Below are 12,107 nucleotides of genomic sequence, written 5' to 3'. Positions count from 1 at the left end.
AAGCGTCTGCCTTCGGCTCAGGTCATGATCCCGGGACCCTGGGATCAAGCCCCGCATCGGGCTCCCTGCTCGGCGGGAAGCCTGCTTCTCCCTCTCCGTCTGCTGCTCCCCCTGCTTGTGCTCTCTCTCCCTCTCTCTCTCTGTGTCAAATAAATCTTAAAAAAAAAAACTTAAAAAAAAAAAAAAGAATTTGCAAGAGGAGGAGCTCTCTGGAGAGAATCATTCCCAGAGAAAAGAGAATAGACATCACAGCTGTAGGAGGGGAACGGCAATTCTGAGTACTACACAGTGTCCTCGACCCAGTCTTGCCCATCGGATCAGGCACCCAAGACTCACATTCCACCTAGGATGTGGGAATGGCTAGTAGAGAAAACCTCTGAGTAAAAACGATTTGTTCACAGAAATTTGGTGAGACAGCAGAACTGTACTGGCCCTCTTTAAAAGGAGAGACAATTTCCACACATCGTTGGCACCTACAGGGCTTCACTCCGTTAGAAGCATCAAGTGTGAGGAATCTGTATTGCCCAGCAGTGGAAGTGAGGGCAGGGTCTCACAGATGGGTTCCTTCTAGAGAAGGAGCTTGACACGCTCAGTGGAAGTGAGAGGATAGAAAGAAAATGGCTGTTTCTGTAGGTTAACTGACCAGCGTTGTTCGGAGAGACACCCTGGGGACCTTCATTTGAGAGGACCCCTTACAAAACACTGAGATCTTGTATTAGCAGGTGGGAGCAAGACCCCGTGAAACCAGGGGGACAGATGCTTCTTTTCCTAAGTGCGGTTTTACTTCGCAGGGAATATCCAGGCGAACAGACTCGTAAGTGTTTTTCTTTCGAAGGACAGATGGAGATCCATGTTGCTCAGGCCTAGCTCCTGACGTGCTTTGGCACCAGGAGTAAAAAACTGGAATGTGCTGCTTGCTTTTGGGGTGCTGCTGACCCACTGAAGATGTCACTCAGAACACTGCCAGGACTGCTAATAATTTTAGCACTCCACTGAAGAAATTAAACTAGTTATTAGTTATGGAGTATTGTTGAAAAATTGTTTTAACATTTAATTTCTGTAGCTCTTTATATGTTTATTCTTTTGAGAGACTTGGTTCATCTTTGCTGTTCAGAGAGAGCATCTTCTAAGAGTTTATATCTGGATCAATTCTCCATGTTTGTCTTCTATTGTATTTTGTGTATTTGATATTGAAATAATTGGTTTATATTCCTATCCCTCTTGGTGAAGCTATAGGCTCTTCATGGAACTTACAGGGACAGGGATTGTATCAGACATTTGAATTATTTTTTTTTCTTCTTTTTTTTTTTTTTTAAGATTTTATTTATTTATTTGCCAGAAAGAGATAGACGGAGAGCACAAGCAGGGGGAGTGGCAGGCAGAGGGAGAAGCAGGCTCCCTGCTAAGCAAGGAGCCCAATGCGGGACTCGATCCCAGGAGCCTGGGATCATGACCTCAGCCGAAGGCAGACGCTTAACCATCTGAGCCACCCAGGCGCCCAGACATTTGAATTATTTGAACTGAACTCTTTATAGCCTCATCATTGTCAGAGTAAGCTCTGCCCCCCAAAAAAACTCAGATCAAAATTTTCTGTGAATGTCCTACACCATGGCTAAAACTGGTAGTTATCACCAAACACTATTTCCCTCTTCTTCAAGAGTAAAAAAATCTTAGGTAGGCATGAAACAATCCAGTAAATACATTTCCCAGATTCTCTTGTAGCTAGATGCGGTCTTGTGATAAAGTTTTGGCCGTTGTGTTGTGAGCAAAGTGTGGACTGTCCCTCCCGGTTTGTGCCAGGAAAGAGAAGGAGAATACCTTCCTTCCTCCACATCCTGCATCTTACTATTTGGATGAGGGATATAGTGATGAACCGCCTCCACCCTTAAAGACAAATGCCCTCCTCTACACATGGTAGAAAAAATAGCTAAAAGGATTCTGGGACCTGACAACAGTTATCATAACAGCCCTGGACTGCTCACCCCTAAACTATGTATTATATGAGGGAAAAATAAACTTCTATCTCATTCAGATCACTGAATAACCACTTTGGTGTGTGGTATACATTAATATATTTATTCCATGGAACCGGCCAGTGTTCTTTTCTTATTTGTCATACCTTACAAATGCTCTTGGTACAAAATAAGAAATTTAATATCTAAATAATTATACGGGGGCGCCTGGGTGGCAAGGTTGGTTAAGTGTCCAACTCTTTGTTTCAGCTCATTGAGATCTTGGGGTTGTGATCTCAGGGCCGTGAGATCAAGCCCCGTGTAGGGCTCCACACTCAGCAGAGTCTGCTCGAGATTCTTTCTCCCTTTCCCTCTATTCCCCCCACTTGTGCTCTCTCTCTCAAATAAATAAATAAAATCTTAAAAAAAAAAATACCCATATTAAGGCAGTAGCTGGTATGTGAAATTGTCACGATCTATTTTATAAGCTATCAAATTTCTAAAATTTAAATCTTTTAATTGTGAAGTGAGAGAAAAACCTCCCCTCTTAGCATTCATTTCCACGGTCTATTTGTCTACCACATAAATATCCGTTGGTCCAACTCCAAAAGGGTGGAAGTCAAATGTTCTAGTTCCTATCCTTCTGTTGCCCTCAGGTCATTCAAGTATGGCTGCCTTCCTACTCTCAGCATGCTTACTCTGAAACTCACAGATCACATGCTGAACTCTGACCAATTGTAATGAGAAACAAACTTTAGTTTTTGTCATAGTCACCTCTTTCACTCTTTCTTATTATTTTATGCTCCTCCCCTCACTCCTTAATCCTCTATCACACACACTTCAATTATTTCCCACCATTGCCTTGTTCCAGAAAAACTTGCTCACAATATCCCTAAGAGACGTTTGTATCCCCAACCAATCCTGAGAGCCCTGCTTACCCAAGATACTTTCCATGTACTGAGTGGTTCCACTTGTAGGTCCTCTACAGCCTGGCCACAGTGCCAGCTATAAAGGCTGGGGCAGAGTGGTTGGTCCCTGAAGGACCAGAAGGATCCAATCCTCAGGTAATAAACATTCGTGAAACTGAGGGACATGTTTGATAGAAAATCCTTTAGAGAGAGCAGAAAGTCAAAGGCCTAGGGCATTTGAGGTAACATCATAAAAAGGCAACAGAACTGAAAAATTTTAAAAAAAAAGAATGAAAACAATTCAAATTGAAGTCGGAATTAGGGTTCACATGTTTCAGACCATTCCAAGTTGCTCGCTGGAATGTGATCAAATCTATACCCTGTTAGTTTTGGATTTGAACCTGAGGTAGAGAGAACTTATTTAGTCATGGCATACTGCTATCATCAGCCTGGGCAAGGGCTCACTCTTATTTGGTTTTGTTTGATTTTCCTCTTTAATCCTTGATTCCCACCCTCGTTCCCCTCTCCAACATAAGGACGCACCCTAAAGTATAAACAATATATGTCCTTAAATATGTCTATATCCTTGTAAAATATATAGTATTATTTTGTGTATTTGTAATTTGTAAATTCCAAATTATATAAAGTAAATATGTGAAAGAACTAAATAGAGAGAATCCAGAGTTCCACATGATTTAGATAAGACCCCCATTCTCCTGACCTTTACAGCTTCATTGTCAATAGTGAATATGTCCTGAATATACCCAAAGGAAGACAGCACCCTGTGCTCCAGTAATAAAGACGAGTTCCCTGGGCCCTGTGCATTTGAAAAGATCCACCCCCGCCCTTACCTCACTACACTCACTACAGTCTACCTGTAGATTGACCAACAGAGCTAATCCCACATACCTGTGAGGTTTTTTCCTCTGGCCTACATACCTTTCTCCACTGGGCTTGGAGGTGCCTAAGAATGTTCATGTCAAGAATTGTAAGGGACTGAGATTCTACCTTACTTGCAAGCTAAAAGTTACCTGGGCACAGTTTCATGGATGTTGGCAGAAGACATGAGACTCCCAGGTCAGGGACAAAGGACAGTTATTATTCACAGCAATAGCAACTGCCAGAGTATTGCCAGGTTTTTTTTGTACCAGTTTCCCAAAGACCAATTCCTGTAGGGTGACCCAAAGAGGGTCAGGTAATACCTGCACACATGGGGATGCATTACAGGAGAGGAACCATGAGCTTAGGGAACACAAATCTTTTAAAATGGATAATAAGCCTTCCTGATCTTTGCCATATAGGGAGACATTATTTTTATTATAATGGACAGTAAACAATGCCCTTTGTTATCTATCTTCCAAAACTGTTCACAATAAGAACATCCTTGAAAAGATAGTCCAGAACAAAGGTAGTCTGCTCACAAGATATGCAAAATTCAAGAGACCCTTGGAGATTGTCTCCCAAACCTCCTTCTATGCAATTTTCTCTTTCTTTCTTAAACACCCCCTTTATGAAGCTTATAATATCAGATAACTCTTTCTTGTTGCAATCATTTCCAACTCATGTTATTCCCTCTCATTTTCTGGAGATTTCTGAAGAAATCAATGTATTGATGATCCTTTACTACAATAGCTTTTTGGTTCCATGACTTCTCCTTCAATGATCTTAACCTCTATTTTCTGATTATTTTTGAAATTGAAATGAATATCACTTCATATGTTAGTTATTAGTGTCTCCCCTTTTTTAAAAAAAAGATTTTATATATTTATTTGTGAGAGAGAGAGAGAGCACAAGCAGGGGGAGTGGCAGGCAGAGGGAGAAGCAGGCTCCCCACTGAGCAAGGAGCACAACGCGGGACTCAGTCCCAGGACCCTGAGATCATGACCTGAGCCGAAAGCAGACGCTTAACCAACTGAGCCACCTAGGCGTTCTGGGTTTACCATTTTCTTGTAATTAACAAGATGTCTTATTTACTGTAGGTATTTACCCCTTACTGACTTTAGTTATTTCAAATATCCTTTTCCAATCCGTGATCTGTATATGAACTTTCCCTATTATATCTTTCAATGAAGCAAAGTCTTCAATTTTACTGTCTTTTCTATCCATTTCTTTTTTATCTTAGAGTTTGTGGTTGGTTTAAGTTCTCCCACACCCCAAAGCCAGGAAGATAATCTATGTTTCTCTTTTTTCTCTTACCATTAACTTTTCAGATTTACACTGTCCATTTAGGACTTAATCCAACTAAATTTCACCCTCCCATGGGATATAAACAGATATAGATATATATTTCATTGGAAAAGGTAGAAAATTAGGGAAAAAAGTCTAAAAAAGTTTAACTATACGATAATGAAAAAAGGGTTGAGAAACACTGGTATAAGCTAAGAATCCAGCATTACTTTTCTCCATAAAAATGACACTTTCCTATTATCATCTGTTAAATGTTTTATCAATCCTTTCTCCACCTGCACATATCAGTTGTCTGATACGTGCAGTGAGCCCCCCCAACCCTTTTTCAAAATCTCTTCAATTTTTCATAACATATTTAGTCTTCTTATACATGGCAGAATAAGTGTGTTGAATTCATTTTTTTAAAGTCCTAATAGAATTTTCTTTGGGATTGAATCGAATTTACAGATTAGTTTCAGAAAAGTGACATTTTACCCTGTTGCCATCCATTCCATGAGCATGGTATAGCACTCCATTTATTTAAGACCTTTATGCCCTTAATAAATTTAAAACTTTTTCTCCATAGAGATCATATACATTGTTTATTCAGTTAAATTCATAGTTTATAATTTTGATTGTTATTAGGAACAGCATCATAGAATGTTACATTTTTAGTTAGCTATTGCTGATGCAGAGGAACATTACTGATTTTTGTAAATGGATCTTGTATCTGGCATTTTTGTGAAATCTCTTATTAGATCTATAGTCTTTCTGTTGATTCAATTGGGATTATCTGGAAAAAAAAAAAAAGAGGGGGATACTTAGCTGGCAGGGGAGTGGTTTCCCAGGGCAAGGCTTATCCATTGCACTCTGGATATGCTGACCCCTGTGATTTCCCCAAACGTGGGAAACTTGACTGCATAATTTGTGGTAGCAGGGGACTGCATTAGCTGTCTCCCTTCCCTGTGCCACCACACCAAAAAAAAAGAAAAAAGAGAGAGAGAGAGAGAGAAGGGAGAAGAAAGAAAGAAAGAAAGAAAGAGAAAAGAAAAAGAAATTGATACAGATAGGGAGAAACCAATAATCTAGTAACCTATATGTAGCAAGAAGAACAGAGAATTGACCCCTTGTGGAGCACACTATAATGATCAGATGGTCTGGGACGTCTGGGTGGCTTAGTCAGTTAAGCGTCTGCCTTCAGCTCAGGTCATGATCCCAGGGTCCTGGGATCAAGTCCTGCATCCAGCTCCTTGCTCATCTGGGAGCCTGCTTCTCACTTGCCTGCTCTGCCTGCAGCTTCCCCTGCTTGTGTGCGCTCTCTCTCTCTGTGACAAATAAATAAATAAATAAATAAATAAATAAGCTTTAAAAAAAATAATCAGCTGGTCTGTTTAATGGCACAGGGAATTTCCACTTTGCATTTGCAATAATCAGCTTATTGAATTCTGCCTAATAAATACCTATAATTACTTTTAGCTTCCTTATTCATATGCTCAGTCCTTTTTGCCCTACATAATTATGAATTTCAGTAATGTATTATGTTATAAAAGGTTAGAACCACTTGTACTGCTTTATCTAGGTGAGCAGAGCAGTAATCTATAATCTATGGCTTTCTTTGAATAGCCATACTTAATAACTCTGAACATTCTCACCAGTACTCACAATGAAGAAAAAAATTAAGCATATGTATTAGAGGAAGAGAAAATCTCTTGAGTAGTTTCCTAAATGATGACCTATCAAAATAGCTAATTCAAAGTGATCATTTTCACCTGATGATCCAAATTTATTGCTTAATAAGAGCTTCAAGAAATTAGTTGCATCCAAATATACACACCATTCCCTAAATCAAACAATAGGTACAAAATAAAATTATGCTCCATTGTAACAAACTTGGACAAAGTTTCCATGCAAACACATGTCTGTAGAATCTGCAAATTTCCCAAAATAGTCACAAGAAAACTAGATGCCTTTAGAAACAGATTCCTGAAAATGATCATATCAATTGGACTGAAAATTTCTTCACCACCTAAAAAAAATCCAAGAAATCACTTGACCAACAATTAGTTTCTACCAGAATAAAAGTGTAGCACTTGGCAAAATTTAAGCATGTGTATTTTAATTTTTAAAAATTGGGTTTTGCGGGCACCTGGGTGGCTCATTCAGTTAAGTGTCTGCCTTCAGCTCAGGTCATGATCCCAGGGTCCTGGGATCCAGCCTTCTATAGGGCTCCTGGCTCAGCGGGGAGCCTGCTTCCCCTCTTCCTCTGTCCCTCCCCCACACACCCGTGCTCTCTCTCAGTCTCTCACTGGCTCTCTCTCTCTCAAATAAATAAATGAAAACTTTTTAAAAAATAAAAGAAAAAATAAAAAATTGGGGTTTTTAAAGTAAGCTATACGCCCGACGTGGGGCTTGAACGTACAACCCTGATACCAAGAGTCACATGCTCTACTGACTGAGCTAGCCAGGTGCCCCTAAGCATAAATATTTTAAACAGCATGAATTGGATTTCTACATAAAGCTTTTTGTAAGCTAAATTAAATTCAGAGCTAAGGCATAAAAAGAAACACCAAGACTAGCTCTTATTAAAGAGAACAGACTTCTCTGTATCCATTAAGTGGGACAGATAGACAGCTTTGTAACAATGGGATAATCTTAGCTGCCCTTCGTAGAGTAGGACGCAAAGTAAAATACAATGGCTTAGCAAGGAGGGGGAAAATCATAACAGAAACATCTTTTTGAAGGTGATCCTGTGTAATTCTAACAGGAAACACGAGAACATGAGGTTTAATGGAAACGTTTTTCAAACAGAACAGCAAAGGAGTGACTTAATGTAGGTCATCATTAAAGGCAGCAGAGATGTCAACGGTACGGCTAACGCGTTCTACTTTGGACATGTCTCTATGAGACACAAATTCACCCTATGTCATAATTTTGAGCAACTGGCCGTCAGAAATTAGCTCTTCCTCTCCTGTTTTGTTTTAAAATTTCCTGCACCCAGTATGGCACAGAGGTGTATAGTAGGTGTTCAGTCTAGAGAGGCTTTGTGTTTTAAAGTAATGTGATTATAGAATTTAAGACTTTGCACTGTTTCTAGATTTACTCGTTATCACTGAGTTTGTCTAATAGGCATATGACTTACTCTGCTTGAGCCACAATATCCAGTCTAGACCAATTATTCTAACCTCCAACTTGGACTTTTAACTCTGCCGGATGCTATTTGACAGTAGATTCTCCAATACTGACAATCTTGCTAAGCATATATTATGTAGATGTATAATTACAGCTTTCTAGTACTTTGTATGGTATTATTAGCTCAAGCTGTAGCTCATTTAGAGTACATAATTACAGCACACTCAGCAGTGAGCACTGACCTACAAAAGGGGGGGGTGGTTTCTGGTGCTACTTTCTTACCTACTTCAATTGACAATATATGTAGTTTTTACTAAAACTCCAAATTTTAAGGAACTTTGATTACTCACACTACATTTTCATCTACCTTTGGAATATCTAACATCACACTGATATTTTAGAGATATTATTTCTGCTAATGATTATTGAATATTACTATTATTTGAATCACACTTCAATTTTTAAAATTATTTCCTCTGGTAGGTGCCTGGTGGAAAACACCAAGGGACAAAATGGTACAAAAGAGTGCAAGTCTTAAAGAAATGTTCTGCTGGAGAGTTATCACTTGTTAAATTTTTATAGTGCCTAGGGCATATTCACACCTCAGGAAATGACACTTTGTGGTCATCATTCCATTTACATATTTTACAGCTTCAAATATCCCTCTTTAAGAGGCAAAGGAGTTAGCCCTTAAGCAAATGGTAGTCATAGGTGTATTCTCATGGGGATCGGGATTGTTCTGGACATGAGGTATTAAGTTTTAGAGGAACTTGGGAGCAGCAACAAGGAAGCTTCGGTTGCCTGGGCTTCTCCTCTCTGACTAGCTTTACCTCGTTTGCTTCCATGTCACTATTAGACATCTCAGCCGAGCTACTTTTCCTTTGCCTCCATGTTCCTCTAGGATTTACTTGCATTACACGAAAGGTCAAAAGCTTAACCACAACATATGGCACTTAACTGAAACTCAGAATATCAATAATTGAAGACCTTTAATTTTTAAAAAAGATGTCCTGAAGACTGTTCTTTTACCTTTCCTTAACTGAATTGTCATAAATAACAAGAGCTAATGCTTTCGTACATTATTTCACATTTGTAAATATCTGTGAAACTTAAGAAGAAATCATTTTAAGTGTGCAGTATATTTTCCACTTTATTCAAGGACTCAATATTTTAATTCCAAGAAACTGATTTTTAAGAAAGAAGCTTCAGTTTTCAAACTATTCATAATTTACATTTTAACTGGAATTTTAAATATCCTGAAGGTGAAAGCCATGGCTGCTTCAATATTAAAGACCTCTTTCCATTTCCAAATACACATAAAACTAATTTTCATTTATGTGGTTGAAAGTTCACATGCTAATGCAGGCAGGAGAGTTGATTTTATTTCCATAAAAGTCTTTTTGGTATTATGTAAAAAGATTCTTACCAGCATAATCAGTTAACAAAGTTATAAAAAGTTTTTATTTTATGTGTGCATTTTTCAGACTGTGGTTTGACCAATAACACACACACACACACACACACACTTTTCTTTATGTTAAACCATGTTATAATATGGTTTCACTTAAAACATCTTGTTATAATATGGTTTTACTTAAAACATCTTGTTGTAATATGGTTTCACTTAAAACATCTTGACATTTCCCTTACACTGGTCTTGTGACCATTATAGAACCAAATGACTATTAGGAAATCCAGTGACAGATACATAAACAGAATGGGCCTCTCCTGATAGGTGTCAATAAAGTACAGATATGTTAGAGCTGTTTGAGATCATTTGGACTAGCATTGTCATTTACAAACAAAGGCTCAAGGGCATCAACTGAACTTGTAACACTCATACTGTCTCTAAAGGTAAAGTCTGATGTCATCACCAACATCATCATCATCGTCGTCATCAAAGAGATTGCTAAAAGGAAAATCAACCAGTAATTTGCAGAAGAACTATTCTTATAGTATTCATGTAGACACACTGTATAGTGTCTAATGATTAAGGCCTACCATCTCCAAATGTTGAATGAGAATACCTGGGTTCAACATATCAGCCCGAAATTTATTAGAAATGATTTACAGGAAACATGTATACTAGATGCCATGAATGATTTTTAAAATTAATAAAAGGAAGAAGGAAGGGAGGGAGGGAAGAAGGAAGGAGAGGTAAAAGCAATGCCTGTCTTCCAAAAACTTATTTTTACTTGGAAAAAGGTATTGCTATTGAACACTTTGTTTAGCCTCTATAAACATTTCGATATTATACCAGTCTCTGCCATTAAATGAAAAGTTCTTCAAGGGCAGAGAGCTTATCTTGTTTACTGATTTATCTCCCAGAATAAGTACCTTCCATTAATAGCATTTGCTCAGTAAATGCTTCTTGAAATGAATTCTGTTACTATTATGGTGCATCCAACACCAATGATAGAATGAATCCTTCATCCTTTATATATCATTTCAGCCTCATTAATGTACATCCAACACATCTTTTGCAAAAAGAACAATTAATATTATGTTTTTTAAACAATAGTTTGTACAAGTGAGTTTGAAAATCCTTGAGGGAAAAGTCAATGATGAAATAATGACTGATTTAGAAATATCCTCATTGACACTCCTGTTAGTCATTTAATTGAGATTTTGTAGGTAAACTAGTAATCTCAGTTAAAGATGAATGCTTTGATTCCGCATGCCTTTGTTAGGTTACACCAAGTTGAGAGAGAAAATATCTAAGTGAAAGGCAAGGAAGGGGGGCACCTGGGTGGCTCAGTCGTTAAGCGTCTGCCTTCGGCTCAGGTCATGGTCCCAGGGTCCTGGGATCGAGCCCCGCATCCGGCTCCCTGCTCAGCGGGAAGCCTGCTTCTCCCTCTCCCACTCCCCCTGCTTGTGTTCCCTCTCTCGCTGTGTCTCTCTCTGTCAAATAAATAAATAAAATCTTTAAAAAAAAAAAGAAAGAAAAAAGAAAGGCAAGGAAGGGTGTTATAAATTGGATGAGGCCCCTGAAGAGAGATGATCCATTGATAGGCATTTGGTCTATTTAAGGGAGGAAAATGGAGTTTGGTTGTCAAAGAGGGGGGTCTATTAGGAATCAGTCGAAGAAAGAACAGGAGCAAAGACACAGAGGTGAAAGGGTTAAGTTTGTAATATAGCAACGTGTATGATTTTTATTAGCACAATAAATAACACAATGGAGCAACAGACCTAATAACTTCTGAAATTGCCAAGTTATACTGTGAATGATATTTTAAGATTTCTGGAACAACTGGAATGTGACGTGAAAATAGGTGTCATTTCTGTTAACAAATTCATAGAAACTGTTAAGACTGCTGTTGTTTGTTGCCTTCATTCATAATTGAAGGAAGTCTGAACTTAATTAGAGATAAATGAAAATAAAGATGTCACTTTTTTCCCCATCTAGGTTCATGGACCCCTGAAATGTATGCATAGTTATCCTTGGCTCATGCTTTCCTTTTACCCACCCTGTGTAAGAACTATAAGGACCCTGTTCTAGACTCATTCTGTGCCATTCAAAAGAACAGAACTAGGCTTAGTGGGTTCATGTTATAAGAAAGACAGATTTCTACCTGAAGCTAATATAACATTGTATGTTAACTATACTGGAATTAAAAAAAAAAAAAAGCCCACACCAACCAGTAAAAGCATTTGAGTAACAACGTGTTTCATTTCCGATGAATATTTTAGAAATAAATACTAAGATTATATAACTGCCTCCCCCCAAAAAAAGACAGATTTCAGTTCATCATAATGGAGAGCCTCTCAACAATTAAAAATCCTCAAAAATAATAGACCACTTAAGGTAATGAGCTTTTCATCACTGAAAACTTCAACTAAGGTTGAATATGATTAAATAAGGATTTCTATATTAGAAATGATATTGGGTCCCAATTTCATAAAATATAAGGAGAACAATGCTTTCTAGAGACGTGCAATGCAACAGGTCTGG

At 38.2% G+C, this 12,107-nt stretch overlaps 1 pseudogene; it reads left to right on the top strand.

Moving 5' to 3' along the window:
* The first annotated feature begins 5,843 nt into the window (after positions 1–5,843).
* Positions 5,844–5,986, top strand: LOC118523311 (U1 spliceosomal RNA; annotated as a pseudogene).
* The last annotated feature ends 6,121 nt before the right edge of the window (positions 5,987–12,107 follow it).

This window comes from Halichoerus grypus, chromosome 6, assembly GCF_964656455.1.
Source record: "Halichoerus grypus chromosome 6, mHalGry1.hap1.1, whole genome shotgun sequence".
Lineage (NCBI taxonomy): Eukaryota > Metazoa > Chordata > Mammalia > Carnivora > Phocidae > Halichoerus > Halichoerus grypus.
Note: the sequence above shows the minus strand (reverse complement) of the source record. Positions and strands in the feature narration are given on the sequence as shown.